Genomic DNA, 21,982 nt, shown 5'->3' with positions numbered 1-21,982 from the left:
AATGTAACCAAACACCATCAGGAAAACAAAAGCCATCTTAAGTTTGTAGATAACAAGAAACAGTGTTCTATGAAGAGGCACAGTATGGATTGTAAATGGTAGAATTTGCATCTTGAAAGACAAACATTTTGGATGAAAATCACCATTGTGAACTGAAGTATCATAAAAAAAAAATACACGTACACAATCGGACTCAAACACGGAATTTAAGTGCTAACACATTTGGTTCAAAACTGTAAACAATTAGATTTTACCTCTAAGATGCTGAAATTAATATGAACAACTTAATAAGAAAAAGTAAACATGTTTTCAGAAGATGAGAGAATTTAACTTTAGTTACATAGAAAGAAAAAAAATACAAATATGGAAAAAATAATCCAAAGGGCATTTTAAAGCAGTGAAAATACTCTGTGATATTATAATGATGACATATGTCATTACACGTTTGTTCAAATCCATAGAATGTAGAATACCAAGAGTGAATCCTAAGGTAAACTATGGACTCTGGGTGATTATGATGGGTCAATGTAGGGTTATCCTTGGAAAAAAAAGTACCATTTTGGTAAGTGATGCTGATAATGGGGGAGCCATGCATGTGTGGGGGCAGGAGGCATGGGAGGTCTCTGTACTTCCCTCTTGTTTGTAAACCTAAAATTGCTCTAAAAATTGTCTTTAAAAAAAATGGCATTAAAATTTTAGAAGTCAAAATTTAGTATTCTTTTAAAAGAATTTCATAGAGCATGGAAATATAATCTAGGTATTTTCCTGTTAAAGAAGAGCATTATATGAGACAAGATATGATGAAGACAATATTTTGAGAAATGTAATGTGCTTATGTTTTTGTACCTCCTTGTGAATAGCTGTTTCCCTAGACAGTTTTGGGAATTTAAGGGAGATTAGGGGAGTTGCAGCAGAAAGGAAAAAAAAAAAAGAAAAAAATTGCCCAAAGGCAATATGCAGATAGACAATAGTCTTGAAAGCCAGACTTAAAGTTTTCTAAATTCTTTTATTTTCTCCTTTTAAAAAGTCTAGAAGCCAGCCTAACAAGATTGATCACTTGAAAAAAAAAAAAAAAAAAGTTTCTAGTCAAAAAGAAAGAGGAAGAGGGAAAAATCTTACCCTTTTGGTCCCAAGGGTTGATGGTAGGAGAAAGGGAGGGGCGGGTAGAAGTCAAAGAGACACTTACAGCTAGATCTCCCCTTTCCAGGCTGAAGTTCTAAAGGGAGAAGGTGTGTGATATGGGGCAAGATGCCCTCAAAGGCTCCCAGATCAATCTGGACCCCAAATAGCAGATAAGCTTGGTGGTGGAGACCCAAGTTTGGTTTCCTTCTACATCTGCTTCCTGTGTGTCCCAAATCAGACCCACAAGTACCTGTGTGCTGTGAGGGGGGCATGTGGACTTTGAGAGGCTGGGGGCTCTTCCAGGGAGCTCAGAAGTCAGGCAACTGTGTAGTCAAGTACCTGTGAAGCTTATGGTGGGGCTGAGGCAGCAGGAAGATGACTGTGCCCTGATCAGTTCCTGGGTGTCCAGACTCTAAATGCCACAGCAAATGCCTGGACACAGGTCAGATGCTCAAGGACCCCTTCCACTGCCACTTGGCTCAGCCAGCAGCCCAGTCAACCACTTCACAACAGAGGCCAAAGAGGCTCCAGAGGCAACCCCTTCCCATCGCCTCTACAATGTCAAATAAACCGCATACTGCAAAACTACAAAAACCATTTTGGAAAAGGGCAAAGAAGAGAGCCTCTAAGATACTGCTTGTTTTACCAGAGATTAATATTACAGTGGATTTAATTTTTGGATGGGCCAAATTTTAGATTTTCCTTCCTGCCTTATAGGTACATATCATGAAGACAATCTGATTGTTACAGAGAAAGGAAGAGGCTCCACTGTCTTTTCGAATCTGAGTGAGGATGTGAGTAAATCTGCAACTCCATTACATGCACTTTGTTATTATTTACTTCTTCACAGCTTTATCATCTTTTCTTGGAGACCCAGATTACCTTTGTCCGTTCTCCAAAAAAGAATCTCTTTCCTTGGTCTCACGACACTGACCTTCTGTTTCTTTCCCTGTCTATGCAGGCTCTGCAGATCTTTAGACTGAGCCGCTTCTCAAGGCTCAGTTTTTGGCATCACATACTGATTCATTCTGTTTGATGTTTTGTTTCATGGGAAATAATTTTATATACTACGTGGAAGAAACTATTTTATAAATAATTTTGTTATGACCAATTTATTCTATTGCCTACAATTTTGCCTGGGATACATGCTTTGCCACTTTCCTTAAATGAGTTCATGTGTATATGGTTGAACTATATTAACCATATATTGACCATCACTCAAGAACAGTGACTCTCAGCAAGGGGATATTGCTCAATGCTGTATATAGTGTGGGTATTTGTTAGAAAATTGAGTTGCTTTGATTATGATAAGCAGACTAAAAAGACATAGAGAATTTAAGAAAACATTTTTGCTTAAAATAAGAAACAGAGACTTCCCTGGTGGTGCAATGGTTGAGAATCCACCTGCCAATGCAGGGGACATGGGTTCGATCCCTGGTCTGGGAAGATCCCACATGCCACAGAGTGACTAAGCCCACACGCCACAACTTCTGAGCCTGTGTGCTGAAACTACTGAGGCCCACACATCTAGAGCCCATGCTCCGCAACAAGAGAAGCCGCCACAATGAGAAGCCCGCACACCACAACCAAAAGTGGCCCCCCTCACCACAACTAGAGAAAGCCCATGCACAGCAATGAACACCCAATGCAGCTAAAAAAAATTAAAAAATAAATAAAAATTAAAAAAATGTTTTTAAATTAAAAAAAAAAAAGAAACAAATGGCCAGTGACTAATTTCAAAGTAAAACAATAAGAAATGCGTGCTTCTTAAAGAAAGATAATGGACAAATAAAGAAATATCTGTCCAACAACTCCATTTTTATATGACCTCATGAAGTATCCAGGTTCAGTTTTAAGTTTCTACGTCCACTTTCTTTATTTCAAATGGATGGATCATCTGAGAAAAAATTACAATGAAACAATGGTTTTCAAAGTCCAGTGAGCAAGAAAAATCAATTTTAACGAATTCAAATCAATAAATTTCAACATAACCAGGATGGACGGAGTATGTACTATATGACTGATAAATATAAAGAGGGAGAAAGCACAATCTTGTCCTCAAGGCACTTTCCATTTAGCAAGGGGAACAGACAATTACAACGAGGCAGAACCTCAGTGCTCTGACAGGTGCAAAAGAGAAACTTTTATTTTTAGGTAATGGGAATGGCTCCTATAAGAAAATGGCCATTGTGTTGGGCTCTGAGGATGCGCAGACCTTGGGAAATATTCTGAGCAGAGAGAACCATATGTGCAATGGCATTTCCACAAAATTTATTTCCTGCTCCTTTGCATTTATGAATAACAATTAACTGTAGTATTAAATTAATCCTTTAAACTGTAGTACAAATGTTTCAAAATTCTTTACCAACACATGTGATATTTTTAGTAAAAATACAATTTCCAGTACAAAGTTAAAGAAAATTTCTATCATTATAGCATTTTTCTTCACTAAAGTAAAATTCAAATATAATTAATGATTTTAAAGCATACCATTTATTGATAGTGCATTCACAATATTTTGCAACCATCACCGCTCTTTCTCATTTCAAAAGTATTATAGCATTTTAAAATAATGACTGAACTCATCTGAATGATCATATATTTATACAATTTAAACTCATCATTCTGTCTCTCCAAATACTAACTGGTCCATGATAGAGCTAGAGAAAATATTCATGTGTTAAAAACTATCTAAATTAGTCCAAACTTTTAGGATTCCACAGCTTCAAATTGTTTCATGCAATTTTCAACAATTCAATTTTCAGTTTTTAATGTTTTTAGATAATATGTCCATACAGCTTAGGTTATAAGACGCACGTTAAAAGTTTTCATCTGTGGCATATACATATAATGGAATATTATTCAGCCTTAAAAAGAAGGAAATGTTGACATATGACCACGAGATGGATGAACCTGGAGGATGCTATGATAAGTAAAAAAAAGCCCTTCACAAAAGGACAAATTCTGTCTTATTTCACTTATATGAGGTAACTAGAGTAGTCAGATTCACAGAGCCAAAAAGTTGGGTGATGGTTTCCAGGGAGTGGGAGGAAGGGGGAAAGGAAGTTATTGATTAATGGGTACAGAGTTTCAGTTTGGGAAGCTGAAAAATTTCTGGAGACGCATAATGGTGATGGTTGTATAATAATATGAATATGTTTAATGCCACTGAACTGTGCACTTAAAAATGGTCAAAATGGCAAATTTTATGTTATGTGTATTGCTCACAATAACAAAATTTAAAAAATCTTATGCAGATCATCAGAGATAAGTTGTCCCACCAAGATACATTGAATAAACATTCCCATTGCTATGAGAAAACATTGGAGTAAATGTCTTCATTGTGCTATAGACATATCATCTTCATGGTTATATTTACAGCTATGGGTCATTCCAAAGGCAGAAAAATCCATGAAATTGTTCGAACCAGCAGGAACAGCGTATTGTTGTGTTGTGGGGTCGGCTCATATGAGGAAAGCCAGCTTCTGTTAAGAGGGCTAAGCATTGCATTTATTGGGGCCTCCTGTTCTAAAACGGTCCTCATGAGCAAAAGAGATCAGCACATCCTAACTCACTGTATCTTTGACAGTGTGAAAAAAGTAAAATATTTATGGTAAAGCCTTCTAACTATAGAGAACTATTCTGAATGTGTACTACTCTGGGGGAAGGAAACAAAACTCTTTTTGCTTTCAAAAACAGAAGCCAAAGCAAATATTTCTGCAGCAGACACATTACACATATTATCTTGTTGACTTCATGTTTCTGCTGGATTACAGTTATTGGACTACAGTTACCCTAAGGAGTCGTAATACAGATTCGGGCATTTAAAAACATAGCTGGCATCTGGAGAAATAACTAATTTAGAAGACATCTATTAGTAATTCAAGAAACTGAGGACTAAGATAAAATGCTATAAAAGTATAGTCTTAAAAATTATGGTTATATTAAAACTGTTCAAAGGAAAAATTATTTTTCAGTGATTTTTCAATTATTTTTCAGTTTATAATGAATATTAACATTTAGTATGGCATATTACAGGTACACAAATTATCTTAGTCATGAATGATTGAGAATATTTTTTAATGGGTGTCTAATTTTAAATGTCTTTTTAGAGAAAGATGATATCTTGAGCACAAGTCCACTGAAAACTCTCTCAAAATAAAGAGAAATATAAGAATAGATAAAAATATTTTTTAGTTGGTAGAGAAAATTGGGGAATAAAGCATTCCTTCTACCCAGAGCAGCTCTTTTTTATTTCAAACTACATGAGGTCTTTGTAAATTTTGGAGACTAATCCCTTGTTGGTCACATCATTTGCAAATATTTTCTCCCATTCTGAGAGCTGTCTTTTCATTTTGTCTATGATTTCCTTTGTTGTGCAAAAGCTTTTGAATTTAATTAGGTCCCATTTGTTTATTTTTGTTTTTATTTCCATTACTCTGGGAAATGGCTAGAAAAAGATCTTGCTGTAATTTATGTCACAGATTGCTCTGCCTATGTTTTCCTCTAAGAGTTTCATAGTATCTGGCCTTACATTTAGGTCTTTAATCCGTTTGAGTTTAATTTTGTGTATGGTATTAAAGATTGTCCTAATTTCATTTTTGTAAGTGTAGTTGTTCAGTTTTCCCAGCACCACTTATTGAAGAGATTGTTTTTTCTCCATTGTACATTCTTGCCCAACCCAATCAAAAAATGGACAGAAGACCTAAATAGACATTTCTTCAAAGAAGACGTATGGATGGCCAAGAGGCACATGAAAAGTTCCTCAATATCTCTGATTATTAGAGAAATACAAATGAAAATTATAATGGGATAACACCTTGCACTGGTCAGAATGGTCATCATCAACATATCTACAAATAATAAATGCTGAAGCGGGTGTGTAGAAAAGGGAACCCTCTTACACTGTTGGTGGGAATATAAATTGGTAGAGCCACTAGGGAGAATGGGGGGTGGGGGGGGAGGGACAGATACATTGGGAGTTTGGGATTGACATGTACTCACTGCTATAAAGATACCCAACAAGGACCTATTGTATAGCACAGGGAACTCTGCTCAATATTCTGTAATAACCTAAATGGGAAAGAATTTGAAAAAGAATGGATACGTGTATACATATAACTGAATCACTTTTCTGTACACCTGGAAATAACAACATTGTTAATCAACTATGATCCAATATAAAATAAAAATTAAAAACAATAATAAAAATGGCAATTGGTTAGACTTAAAAAAAAAGCAGCTCTGTTTATTGTTCACGAATTTTACATTATGGAATTTCTGCTTATTCCTGGGCTTCCCAAGGCCACCACGTCTGGACGCTGTTCTACACTGGCAAAGAGATCTCCAGTGAACACCTCCAAGCTGTCTCTTACCCATCTTTGCCTTTCCAAAATAGGCTTCTGCCTTACAATTATGCCACTTCTTTCTTTTCTGTTCTGTTCATAGACTTCTCTTCTATCCATCCCATAAATGTTGGTGTACCCATTGTTAATATAAATAACAAACCAAGAATGTCCTTGATAAATTCATATTTCTCAGCTATCAATTTCATATGCAGATAAAATAAAACCTTAAAATTTCATTTGACGTTCTTCCTGCAAGCTCCAGATTAGGATAATTGATTTGTATGTTTTTCTAAGCACAAAGCATTTTGCATTACAATGAGACTATGGTAGGAATAATTCAATAAATATGGTCTATGCATGAGCTTTGTCTATCTGTGTGTTGACAACAAACTGAAGTCATGGTTGAGTGCTGACACGTAGATATTAGTGGAAATATTAGATATAATCAGCCTCAGGAAAAGATTTTTATGCCTGAATTTTAAGTAGCAAAGCTTTAGGTTTGGAAAGTATTTTGCTTAACAAGAATGGCACCAAAAACACACAGTCAGGAGAAATGTTGATTGTTGGCTATTTATGTTGACAGTGTGGAATATTTGTTATGACTATTTTATATTCTATATGCCCTTTTATCCATACATTAGGCAATGTTTACCAGGAGGTAAAAAGCATACCAGTAGGTGTCTTGACGTGTGGAAAGCATGATGTGATTCTGTACGGTCCCAAGTAGAATTTTTAAACCTTGAGTTGACCTTTGGCCTGTGAAGTATGAGTGAATCGTTTTGAATCTTAGTCTTCAGTGTCTCATTACACAGCCTGAGCTGGTACCAGAAAGGTAAGGTCAGATGTGTAAACAACTCAAGACAGATCATTGGCAAATTAATATGGAGATCCCACATCAATATATTTTCATTTTATTTTGTATTTATGTTTTGAAAGCTGTCTTTAGGCTCTGACCTTATGTGGTCTGGTTATGAACAGTGGGTATGTTCAGCGAGGAATATTGAAAAAATTCTCACCAAACAAGTGCAGCAATTTATTCAAAATTAGCTAAAGGGCATAACACTGTAAAAGAGAAAATGAACCACTCATTGCTGTCATCAAAAATGAGGAAATGGCTCCAAGCAATAGCTGAAGAGTCCTTTTGAACTTGAGAAGTTCACTGATTTGGCAGTGAGGAAGATCTTGTTTGTCCTGCTAGTTCTAAAGAGCTATTTATCCTCAAATAATTCCAGTTAGCAAGGCACAAGGAAAAAATCATCAATCTCATTTTTTCTAAATCTCTTTCATGTTATTATTATATTTTACATCACCTCGAATATATGGCTTTGGTATTTTATAAACATCTTGATATATGCTATATCTTTCTATTTAAAATAGATATCTTTAAGCTAATATGGGAAGTAACACAGACATATGCTATAAAGTTGTTTTGAAAAATGATATATATTTGTTGTCATAAGAAATCAAGGCAGGACAATTTTGTCATGGTCTCAACATTCTTATCTTTAATGCATTCCCACCAGCAATTTGTGAGCTGTTCCACGTCCTCACCAGCATTTAATATTGTAATTTTTACTTTAGCCATTTTAACATGTGTGTAGTGGTAACTCATGATGGTTTAATTTGCATTTCACGAATGGCTAATGATGTAGAATATCTTTTCCTGTGTTCCTTTGCTTTCTGAATATCCTCTTTGATGGTGTCTAGTAGTTTTTTCACATGCTTTAATTGGGTTGCTTTCTTACTGTAGTATTTGGTGAGTTCCTTTTTTATTCTAGTGCAAGTTCCTTGTCAAATATGTAATTTCCAAATGTTTTCTCTGAGTTGCTAGTGAGACTGTCTTTTCAGTCTCTCAGAAAACTGATTTTTGACAAAGATTCAAAGGCAATGTACTGAAGAAGGGATAATCTTTTCCACAAATAATCCTGGAATAAATGGACATCCACATCCAAAAAATGAACTTGGATTCGTATCTCCCCCCCGCATACAAGAACATTAACTCAAGATATATCAGAGACCTAAAAGCAAAATTGAAACTATAAAACGTCTTGAAGACAACATTAAAAAAAATGTGTGATCTTGCATTAGGTGAAGATTTCTTAGATGAGACATCAAAAGCATACTTCTAAAAGAAAAAAAGTTGCTAAACTGGACTTTATTAAATTTTAAAAACTCTGCTCTTATAAAGACAGACTATTTTAAAAAATGAAAATTCAAGACGTTGGGAAGAAGAGGAGGAATCAGCTAAAGGAGGCTACGGGAAAACACAGGAAATTATGGGGTCCTGGAAGCCAAGTGAAGAAATTGTGTCAAGAAGAAAGGAGTGCTCCACTAGGGGCAAAGCTGCTGATGGGGAATGACTATTTTATTTTGAGTCAAGGAGTAAACAGAGACAATTGTCCCCGGACTCTACCACCTCTAGCCACTGTTGTCTTGCTAATCATGACTCAGCCATACCACCAAGGTAGGAGTTATAGCGGCAGCCTTTGCCCATTTTCTGGTGAGATGGACTTAAACTTGGTGTGATAGGCTTTGTATCTGGCCCAAAAAGGATTGAATTTAGGTTGATGTATGCTGCAACTTCAGTCACTATTACATCTGCATTTATTCGTTCACTCCTTCTATGCTTATTGAGCCCCTTCTCTGTGCTCAACACTGAGAACATAGTGACACTGGGTATACACTAGTGATTTAAAACAGACCCAATATCTGATAGTATGGAACTTGCAGAATGGAAGAGATGACAAGCATTAATCAAATAGTCACACCGGTTAAAACTATGATGTTTCTCTCCACTGCGCTGGAATGATAACTTCATTATTGATCCTAGAATTGTGAGGTATTACGAATCATAGTATTATGAATACTGTGTTTGGAATTACTCTGTTGCTATTAACAGCATGTTTACATTAATTTTCACATATTTTGAATGTGACCTTTGGTGTGAATAACCCAGGGTGTTTAAACTCATCTTTTTGCTTCTAAGTGAGATTTCTTTATCCTTTCCCAAACTGAAGTTGCCATACACCTTAATTCCATTTTCAGTCCCCATGTATCTCTCCTCTTTTTATTTGATTCCTGTTTAGAGTAAATAAGCCAAATGTAAATGCAAGGACTAGAAAAACATTAATCGTGAATAACTGGGATGAATCTGAAACACATGTGGAATTCATATAATATACAAATGTTCATAGGTTTCACCACCTCTGGGAAATAGCCAATTAAAAACATATTGGCAATAGAGGTGGAAAATATACTTTTGAAAAAAAATTCTATTTCTGCAAGTATCTTCATTAGATTTTCATTACTAGAAACCACATGTTTTTGTTGTGAGTACTTTTCAAAGATCGAAGAGAATATAACATAGTGGTTCAGAGCAAAGATTCTGAAATTACAACGCTGGGGCTGCCAGTTCACTTACCTACCAGTTGTGTTAACATGAGCACATTAACCTCTCTGTGCCTCAGTTTTCTTATCTATACATAACACAATATTTGTGCTTACTTTAAAGGTTATTATGAAGATCAAATAAGTTAATACACATAGAGCATTAGAAGAGTTTCTGAAACATAGTAAGCTCATTATATATAGAAAGCGAGAGGAAAAGAGAAAAGGCAAGTGCCTAGGCTCTGAAGTTAGACAATTTGGGTTGAAAGCCTGGTTACACTATTTACTACCTATATGACCTTGGATAGTTCAATAACCCTATTGTTCAATTAACCCCTCCATGCCTACCTACAAAGCAGGATTCAGTAGTACTCATTCCTCACAGAGTTGCTATGAAATAATTCATGGGAAGCAATTAACACATGCAGTTAATATTAGCTCTTTTTTTATGACTGGTGGTGATGTATTTCAAAAAATATAGATGAAACCATGTAAATGGAACACAATCAAATTATTTATGATAGTCTCAAAAACTAAAATAAGAAAAAAAGAGAAAAGCAGGGGGAAAATATAACATATGTTTGCCTGGGTTCTAGTCATTCTGAGTGAGTTTAGTAACTTAGAGAATTTCCCATGGATAGTACCTTAAATCCAATAAAAACATGGAACATAAATGTTAACTGAATGATTTTAAGATTACCAGAGTGAGTGAATGGCTTGTCATTAACTGATAGTCTATATCTTGATTTATTTGCTGTGAATATGACAACTTATCACGGAGAGGACGCTAAATACTCCACAACTTTTGATGGAGTGTCTATATGCAATAAGTGCATATCAACGGATATCCGGAAGGTTGTTTAGTGAGCTAAAGAGGAATAGCCATAAGTATGGAGGTAGGAAAATATATATACTTTTTTGATGCTCTAGGGCGAGCTTGTAAGAGACATGCAGAGAGCTGAGAAACCACTGCAGCCTGCATACCAGCTGACAGGCAGCCCGATGAACAGAGCAAAGGCTGGAACCATTGAGCATTTACAGGACTGGGTTACGGTAGATACAGGCTCTGAGTAACAACCACAACAATCAAAGAACAATGTACAGGCATAAGGAAAGTGGAAAGGACTATTAAGACCACATTTGGCTTTCCTGTGATACTTGCATGTAGAAATGATCTCTGTCAACAACCACGGTACCACCTTCTCAACTGACACAGCACTGCTTTCATGGAGAGAGCTAACTTTTTTTTAACCAAAATAATTGAACTATTTGCAACCGTTTCATTTTGCCAGGGAAACAAATATAGGCTTTTTTCACATTTTCTTTCTATGGTGGGATCTTTTGATATACTATAAAATTATCAAATGGTGGAAACCAGGCTGAAATTTCATTTTAATTATAAGGTTGTTTTTTTGAAAAAGACTACTTCTATTAGTAAGTTGACAAAAGAAAAATATGGGGAAGTGTTTGAAAGAAGGAAGTTATGACTTTTTAATCCACGCTTAGAAGTTTCCCGAGATACCACAGGAACCTTTCTCCTCAAAACAAGGAGGTTAATTTAGCCATGCTAAGAGGATGTGATTGTGCCAAAGGTAATTTGTTTCACACTGAAAATTCACCTGAAGATAAAGAGTATATTCTCTGACTTAGATCAAGTGATGGCAGAAACTGTATTTGGATTTTGACCTTCAGTCATTATCGTGACTATAATTTAAACGAGCAAAATATTTTTTATCAGTGGAAATAAAAAACCTTTTTAACAGTATAATTCCATAATATTTATTAATTAATAATCGAAGACAGGGGTTTCTATTTTTCTCATTAAAAAGTAAAAGCAGATATAAGTATACAATTTTTAATAAAGACTCATGTAGACCGCATTCCTGAGAATTCTTAGTATTTCATTGTCAGACTTTACTATTTGCCAGCTAATGGCTATTACTTCTCATTTAGAATTTATTCTTACAATGGGTGTTTTTGGTTTTGTTTTTAACGACCATTAAACGTTACCAATTAAGCTTGATACTTGTGGTTAATTCTTATAAGTTAGTACATAACTGAATAGTTAAAAGTTAAGTATATAGTTGAGCAATTGTCTAGTTAAAGGCAGTAAATAAAGTCACAATCTAGTTATACCACTTGGGATCCAAAAAACTCTTTATAGGCCTGGTGAGTTATCTGCAAACTATTCTCTTTCTTCATTTAAGGACAATGTCACATGAACAACTTCTATGTCACATTAACTTTATCAATTCTTTTAAAATGTACAAGGATTAGTGAATTCTAAGTCTGGAAATAACCAGACCCACGTAGCTTTACAGCCAAGGTAAAAGTGAGTGTCCAATTCAAATAAAAAATTGTTTCCAGACTTTCAGAAACTTTTGAACTCTATGCAGCTTGCCAAATTCAGTTAAATTTTAATTGCAGTGTAAATATTATTTATCTCAGAATGAAAAGGAGAATTCATCCAAATCTTTTAAAGTAGGCAGAAAGTATTTTAAGTAATGTTTTGTTAGATATGCATCAATAGGGAATAAATACTGTTCTGCCTGATAACTTCATATATCCCAAGCATTTTACTTCCTAATGGTTATTAGGCAGTGGTCTAACAGGTAGTTCTTAAAACTTGGTGGCGAAAAGGTCATGGTGCTAACGAGATTAGATTCATAGCCAATCATCTTCAAAAATGTGTATGAAAAGTAGGGGAAACAGAAAGTCTGTGCACTGCAAAAATCGAGTTTCGGGCTCTCTAAAACCCTGTGAGCTGAAAGGTGAAAATAAAACATCAAAAAATAAAATGTCTGCAAAATTGGGTTTTGTGTGAAACACTTACCTTAGTTCCATTAGCAGAATTTTGCATTAAGGTGGTGGAAGAGAGGATATGAGTGTGCACAAATGTTTTTGTTAGAAACAGCATAACCCACCAGAGATAGGAATCCCATAATTGTGTTTCACAGCATTTAACCGATTCTTCCTTTCCCAGGCACTGAGAAATATTTCCCATCAGTCCAATAGACTTACTTTACCAATTCAGGGCTTTGTATACGACCAGGGCAATTGGGAGAAAACCATGAATCCTAAAAAACAAAAAAAAAAACCCAAATTAGTGCGATGAATGGTACTGGATTTTTTTCTTCTAGTTATATTTTATATACTATTAGTTTTTACGGAAGTATAGTTGATTTACAATGTTGTATTAATTTCAGGTATACAGCATAGTGATTTAATATTTTTTCAGATTCTATTCCATTTAGATTATTACAAAGATAGTGGGTATAGTTCCCTGTGCTGCACAGTATATCCTTGTTGCTTGTCTATTTTATACACAGTAGTTCGTATCTCTTAATCCTACACCCCTAATTTGTCCCTCCCCCCATTACCCTTTGGTAACCAGAAATTTGTCTTTTATAGCTGTGAATCTGCTTCTGTTTTGCATATATGTTCATTTGTATTGTTTTTTCTTGGGGGGGAGGAATTCTACATATAAATGATATGATACAATATTTGTCTTCCTCTGCCTGACTTATTTCACTTATTATAATGTTCTCTAGGTAAAATAAACAAACAAGCAAACAAAAAACCTAAGAACTATCATATGATTCTGGGAACTGGATTTTGAGCATAATTAGAAACAACCTTTTTCTTAAGCCTAGAAATAAAATAATACTAGTGTGATCCCGCTTAGTGACACACCTTTGAACTTAATTCCAGTCTCAAAAGACTCTTGTTCTTCTTTTTTTCCCAAAGAAGTGTTAAATCTTTTTGAAAGAATAGAGCCCATTAAAATGGATAATATTTGCTCCAGGTAACAGGTTAAGGATCCATGTTCACAGGAATGAAATCTTACACACTGTTCAATCTCTATTCCTGTTGTGTGCTCCAGTCTGCAAGGCTTTTTATTTTCAAGGAATAAATATTCTATCTCTCCAAAGTATTCCAGGAATGAGAAAGGTAGCTAATCTCTAGTACACTAAAATAACTGAAGAAAATGAAATTTAAAATAGTAGCAAAGACTGAAAAAAGTATGTTCGGAACTGACTCAAAATAAGAGCATTACATATTAAACCTGTGATTTGTAGCTAAAGCTGTACTCAGAGAAAAATTTTGCATTTAAATGTATTTATTAGAAAATTAGAAAGATTTAAGAAAAGAACTAAGCAATCAATCCAACAATCTAAAACAATTACAAAAATAAATTTAAGAAAGGAATTAAGATAAATATAAAAATTAATGAATAAAATAGAAATAATTGACATGATTCAAAAACATAAAAACTAATTCATTGAAAAGTTATATGAAAAGGTCATTTTTTAGAAGTTATGATTAAGAAAAAATAAAGCACAGATTAAAAAATAAGATTATATAAGACTATATAGAAGATTAAAAAATTACTAAAATTGATAAAAGAAGACCTGGAAAGTCAAAAAAGACAAAAAACAGTAACAAACAGTGAAATGATAATGAAATAATGTCTTGTCCTTACCAGCCCTCACCAAAAGCACAGATTATTATTATGAGCAAGCACTAACAAATCCTCTTGAAACAGGAAATTTCTGACAGGCTAACTAAGAATACAAAATAATAAAACAGTAACAAATTGAATCAAGCAATTTGCTATAAAAATAATACAGAATGACCAAATAGGAATTTTTGGGGGGAATGCAAAAGTGGCTCAACATTAGAAATCTTTCAATGTAATGCACTATATTAATATGTTAAAGGATAAGAACTACTTGATAATCTCACTAGATTTTGAAAAATAATCCTAAAGGAATTCAACATCTTTATGACAATTTTTAAAAAGCTTTTTATAAAATAAAAAATACATAATTTCCTTGACTTTATAAAAGGATCTACCAAAGTTTTGCATCAAGCACTCCCCATAATCATGAGATATAGGAAGCAGACCCATGTTGACAAGGAGACAACTGATTAATCTTCAAATCAAGGTCCCAGTCAGTATAATAAAAGAAGGAAAACAACTCATATATTGGAAAGGAAATTACAAAACTGTCACAACTTGCAGATAATTATGTCCTGAGGATACCAATGGGACAAATTTTGAAACCAGTAAGTAAATTTCATCATGATGGCCAAACACGAACTCAACATACAAAAACCTGTAGCTTGCATTCACATCAGTAAGTCAATTAGAAAATAAAATAGAATAAGAGGTCTATTTATTATAGTAATAATCATATCAAATATTTAGGAGTAATCCTAACAAGACTTTACTGGAGGGCATAAAAGGAAATCTAAATAAATTAGGAAAAATACCTTGTTCATGAATGAGAAGTTCAGTATTTTAAAGATGTCTATTCTCTCTAAAATACTCTATGAATTTAGTACAACACTAATAAAAAAAAAAAGTAAGAGGTCGCGAGGGGTAATTGGACAAAGGTGGTCAAAATGTACAAACTTCCAGTTACAAGATAATTAAGTACCAGGGATGCATTGTACTTTATGATTAATATAATTGCTGCATGTTATCATAAAAATTGTTGAGAGTAAATCCTAAGAGTTCTTATCACAAGGAAAATATTTTCTTTTCTTTTTTTTTTAAATTTTGTATCTGTATGAGGTGACGGATATTCACTAAACTTACTGAGGTAAACACTTCCTGATGTATTTAAGTCAAGTCATTATGCTGTACACCATAAATTTACACAATGCTGTATATCAATTACATCTCAATAAAATTGGAAGAAAAAATAATTTAAAAATATAAAAATACAAAACAATGTTTTGTGGAAATTTGAAACCTGTTCTAAAATCCATAAAGAAGAGTGAATATGTAAAAATAACTAAGATAGATCTGTAAAGGAAAACTAAGATGGAATGGCCTTGCCTACTACATATCAAATATATTATAGGATTATAGTAATAAAAGTAGTATAGTAGTGGGACAGAAATTGATAACTAGATGCACAGAATAGGAGTCCAAAAATAGATGAAACATATATGCTTATTTAAGATACAATAAGAATGGCATTTTAAATAAATGATAAAGGGTACATTTTAAAATAAAAGTTCTTGGGAGGATAATTTACTTATTTAGAAAGGTATAATTAGTTCATATCTCATATTCATAAAGACAAATTTCAGATTATAGTCTAAGCGTAAATATAATACTAAAAATGTATTAAATATAATACTATAAAAGACACTAAATTGTAGTATAATTTCTTTCTGATGTTGGGATCAAGAAGATGTTCTTAAATAAAAAATTTCTACGGCAAGGAATTTGAAGTGAACTCAATATCTATAAATAGAGGGACTCATAATCTGTGGTAGAGAAGATAACGCCAGAGTTTACAGGAAAGAGGCACTGAGAAAAATCAGGTTTTTGGTACCATAGTAGGTATATGATGACACAATCTCTATAAAGGAGAAATACCAAAACAACACTATACATTTTCTCTGTGATTACTGATGTTTACAAATGCTCAGAATAAAGTCTAGAAAGTATCCACATTAACCTAATGGCAATGGTTGGCTATGTGGAAAGGGAGTAGAATTTAGGATTATTCTAGTCAAAGGTACATTGGCCTTGTATGGAAGAAGAATGTATTTCTGTGTCCATCAACAGATAAATAGATAAAGAAGATGTTACACACACACACACAGAGGAATATTACACAGCCATAAAAAAGAATGAAATATTGCCATTTATAGTAATATGGGTGGACGTAGAGATTATCACATTGAGTGAAGTAAGTCAGACAGACAGAGAAAGACAAATATGATATCACCTATATGTAGAATCTAAAAAATAATGCAAATAAACTTATTTACAGATCAGAAACAGACTCACAGACATAGAAAACAAACTTATGGTTACCAAAGGGGAAAAGGGTGGAAGGGGGATAAATTAGGAGTATGGGATTAACAGACACACACCACTACATGTGAAATAGATGAACAACAACAATTTACTGTATAGCACAGGGAACTATATTCAATTTCTAGTAATAACCTATAATGGAAAAGAATCAGATAAAAACTATGTGTGTAACTGAATCACTTCTCTATACACCTAAAAATAACATATTCTAAATCAACCACACAATTAAAAGATAAGAATGTATAAAAATAAATTATAAACAGTGAAGTAAGTTAGCATTATGAGGAAAAGCTGATCAATCTATTTAACAATTCCACAAAGGAAATGACAAATATGAAAAAGATAAAATGTTACTAGAAATAAAGCAGCTCTGATTTAACAACTTTAAAAAGAATGAATTTGTTTTACCAATTCAGCCGAAATCCCACAGAATCAAGTAGTTTAACTTATTTTAAATTTTAGTAAAATGAAATGTTTCCAAAATATTTCAAAGGATAACTTATTTCATTTAGAAACAGTAAATGAAATAAGCATAATTTATATTGCAAATCGAACTGTTTAAACCATGTTATTTCTGTGTTATTGCCTGAGGCAAACACTCTATCAAAGGTTCTTTACAGCTTACATGCATAATATTAACCCATGGTTCATATTATTTTAAGTATATTAGTGTCTAAATAAGTTCTAGAAATTTCTATGCTCAAAAATAGCCAATGGTGACCATACGGAATTCGAAAGCAGTATTAACCCAAGGTCACTGAAATGGCCCTAAGAAAATAATCTTTCCAAAAATAAACTCATAGACCAATCTTGTGCACATTTTTAAAACTACATGCTCTTTTTCTTAACTGTGGCTGATAATTTCGTGCATGTTTTAGCTCTACCATGAATCTATTTTGATATCCCCACCCTCCAAAAAGATAGAAGAAAAAATAGAAAGGAAAATAAAAAGTGACTCTGACTCAGACCTTAAACTTCATTAAAATTAATGCCAGTAAAGATTTTTCTGAAACATAGTTATTACTGCTTGGTTTAGTGAGAAGGTCTTCTTTAAGCATTGCTATTGAGAGAGCAATTTAACAATATGGGTCCATCATCAGTACTGTTTTCTGATGAGCCCAGTGACAGGGCAAGAATAAAGATGCAGAGGTAGAGAATGGACTTGAGGACATGGGGTAGGGGGCTAAAGGGAAGCTAGGACGAAGAGAGAGAGTAGCATTGACATATATACACTACCAAATGTAAACTAGATAGCTAGTGGAAAGCTGCTGCATAACACAGAGAGATCAACTCGATAATGGGTGATGACTTAGAGGAATGGGATAGGGAGCATGGGAGGGAGTCGAGGGAGGGAGGGAGGGAGGGGATATGGGGATATGGGGATATATGTGTAGATGCAGCTGATTCACTTTGTTGTACAGCAAAAACTGGCACAACAGTGTAAAGCAATTATATTAACAATAAAGGGCTTAAAAAAAAACCCCAAAAAACCCAATATGGGTTGACAACCTTGACAAATATTCAATATAGTAGATCTATTAGGGATTTATCCTTAAAAACACAGCAACTGGAAAAAGAGCAATATCCTGCAATGTTCACTGTAGCATCATTGAAAACATTTGAGGCAAACTAAAAGTCCAGCAATAGGGTAATTTTGGTTAAATAAACTATGATACAGCTGTATGATAATAGATTATTAATTTAATAAGATGTTTTTGAAGATGAATTTATGACATGGGAAGATGTTTAGTGAGAACAATAAGGGACAGAATTGTATTTACAATAATGAATGCACACACACACATACATACATACATATGAATAAATATCTGTATCTCTCTACCTACCTACCTATACTTAAAAGGGAAGAATTAATTGCCAAATGACTCCTGGGACATAATAACGTATTTTAATTTTCCCTAGCTTATGTCAATGCTTCAACCTAATTTGGTTCTTTGACAACAAGCACTGTAAAAGAGAAGTCTCTTTATTGTATAAAGTGAAAAATAACAGAGCAACTAACAATATCCCAATCATCTCTCCCTCTAGTTTCCCATCCCTGGTTCCCAGTGGAAAATTATTTAAATCAGCATATTCTTCTTTCAGTGTTTATGGATGGGCTCCTCTTGTTCAGACCTGGCTGCTGCTGGACTTTTATTTTCCATTTCTTTGCTTATTCTTAGGGTTGAAGCAAAGAAAGTGTGTGTGCTTTGAGACACTTAAAGCACGAGCCTCACACTATCCAACAGAAAGTGGTACTGAGGTCTGTGAGCTCAGTATTGTCTCAAAAAGCAAGTTGGAACCTAAAGGCTCTTCTGCATGAGAACTGGAGAGAGAGGAGCAGGAGGAGAAGGAAAATATAATGTTGACAGTTAGGAAAAAATGATGTGAATGAGCAAGATATTCACGGCTGTGATCTTGTCATTGACTGGGACTCAGCTGGGACCATGTCAGGGCCAAAAGCATCACCCGTTCCAGCTTCTTTACATCAGAAAAAAGCTAATTTTTCTATGGTCCCACTCCCTCAAGGGTATTACTTCCAAAGTGTGGCAACTGTTAGGGAGATAAGATTTGGCAATATTTGATATCAAAACATTTCTCTGGCCTGATTGTTTTGACCACTACAACATTTTTTCTGGTCAACTGTAACTTTTTAAACCCAAACATGCTTATTACCGTGTGAACTCTGAATATCGACATGACCTCTGCTTTGCTTCTCTTTTTTTCTAAGCCAAGTTGGCCACCTACTTCATTTAACCTCATTTCACAAAGGTTAGATAACCACAAACTGAACTTGAAAAAAAATCTGCCTTAGGAATAGACCAACATGTTAGTAACGTTTGCATTTAAGTTTTTGGATTATGGGTGAATTTTATTTTATTTAAAAAGTTTATTTTCCAAATTTTTTTTATAATGAGTATTACATTTATACTAAAAGGAAAGAGAGAAAGAGACATGAATCTTGGATAGTGTTTGATCTTTGTCCAAGCAATTTTAACTGCATTTGAACCCCAAAGCAAATTTACTGATAGGGACAAAGATCCCCATCGGTAGGGATAAGCACAGGAAACAAAACAAACCGAAAATCCTGTTAGTATTTACCAGTCTCTATGGTTGATTTTTTTTTTTTTTTTTTTTTTTTTTTTTACTGTTTTTCAGACTATGTCACCAAATTCTGTGCTTCCTTCTGGTGTTTTAAGTTTCTGCTCAATCTTCCCAAATTACTTATCTAAATCCACTCTCCTACCTTTCCACTTATCTAATGAGTCACATCACCCTGTACCTTTCTTCCATAACTCCCACCACAAAACCTGTAATTATTTTATTTACTTTATGTCTCCTTACACCTGTGAATTAATTCCACGTGGAGGGCACTGGCTGTGTCCTTTTTCTAGAATAATTCCTAGAACAGGAGAATACACGATAGATATATATAGACTACATTAGTAAATAAACTATGTGTCATTTTACAGCTTTGTTAGTTTTTCTTTAACAGCTAGACTTCAGAATAACTCCCAATATGTTGCCCTATTTTTGAGGTGATTGATTCCTATCCAGTGATATCAAATAACTATCAACTTTGCTTTTATTCCATTTGTGAACCAACAACACTGTTAATGAAAATGAATAAAAAGTTTGAATCAGGTTTTTTTCACATACTCAAATCTCTGCGTGCAAAAATATTTCAGACTCCAGCTGGAATGTAACTGAAAGTACTAACATATTATGAGAAAAGCTATTCCTGTACAATGTCCAATCTGATGTTGTAAACTAAGTATGTTTAGAAAGGTTGTGGAGACTACGAAAGAGATTTGAGATGTTAATGCCATAAATATCTTAGAATGAGACTCAAAAACTGACCCCCAAAAAGTCACTGAATATTTTTGCCTTTCTTACTATACAAAATATATTGTATATGCTCTATTTTAAAATAAATGATCTACGTAGTGACAAAAGCAAACCATTATATAGAGTGCTTCCTATGTGCCAGGCACTGTTTTCAATGCTTTATGTATACTAGCTCATCTAATCCTATGCCCAACCCTAGGAGATTATTATCATCCGTAATTTACTGATGTGGAAACGAGGCACAGAGCGGGCACATTTGATAGAGAGAAGCCTCCACAGGAGCCCCCTGCGTTTCCTTCATAGAGCGCACCGCTTCAATTTATAAAGCAATTTCTTTCCCTCTCCAGCACGCTTGTTGGCTGGCCCAGGGTCATGCGGCTAGACAAAGCCAGAATTTGAACACAGTCTGTCATCAGAGGTTTTCTCCTGACTCCCTATGCTATAACGCTCCTCTAAAAGACCTGTAACAGATGAGAAGCACAGTCGTCCCTTGGTATCCATGGGGAATTGGTTCTAGGACTTCCTGTGGATACCAAATGTGCAGATGACCAAGTCCCTGACTGTATTAAATGAGCTAAGTCTGTTGTCATTTACATACAAGCATCTGTGATGTGGGTGGGAAGGACACTGGAGTTGGATTCAGAAGACTCAGGGTAAAATTCTGAGTGCTGTTCCTGAACCTGTTACCTAATGTATCACAGTTTCCTTAACTCTAAGATGGAGATACAAATCCTCCACTGTTGTGTTTCTGTGAGTGGTGATTGATTGAATGGGTGACACATGTTGCATAATTCTTGAAGCCTTAAGGCACTTGGTGAATACTCACTCTCTGAATTGTGGCTGCCTATTTACAGACCTCTTTATTCCTTCTATAAATAATGGAGCTCGTGAAATTATTTAAGCAAATAGTAGACATCAAATATTTGGTACTGCTGTTTTCAAGTAGGAAACAGCCTCTTCCCAAGTCTTTTATACTCAAACATTCAATTCAACAAAATTTTCAAGTGTGCTCAGGAATCAAACCCTGAGCAGGCTCTATAGAAAACAGCAGGATGAAAAGGTACGGTCATTGTTCTCACCAGTCTCAAACTGCAAATGAAATAGGACACCCCAAACCAAAGCAGATCATAATACGTGCTGTGAATTCAGAGGGAGATGGAGTGCTTTGGAGTAGGGGAGATCAGGAAAGAAGACTTTCGATATATGGATGTTAGCAGAAAAAAGAAGCAACATATACAAAGAAATTAGATTCTATCTGATTCAATTTCAGACTGTTATTGAACATCTACCTTTTGCAAGGCACTGTGCTAACTGGGGAATCAAAGAGAGGAAGACAGTCCCTGAATTCAGAGCTTATGGTTTGGGGAAATTGTCTAAGTTCTCTCACTGCTGTAGCACAATGCCAAAAGAACACAGATAAACTATGATTATA

This window comes from Hippopotamus amphibius, chromosome 4 (genome assembly GCF_030028045.1).
Source record: "Hippopotamus amphibius kiboko isolate mHipAmp2 chromosome 4, mHipAmp2.hap2, whole genome shotgun sequence".
Classification (NCBI taxonomy): Eukaryota; Metazoa; Chordata; class Mammalia; order Artiodactyla; family Hippopotamidae; genus Hippopotamus; species Hippopotamus amphibius.
The sequence above is the reverse complement of the archived record's forward strand: the minus strand, read 5'-3'. Positions refer to the sequence as shown.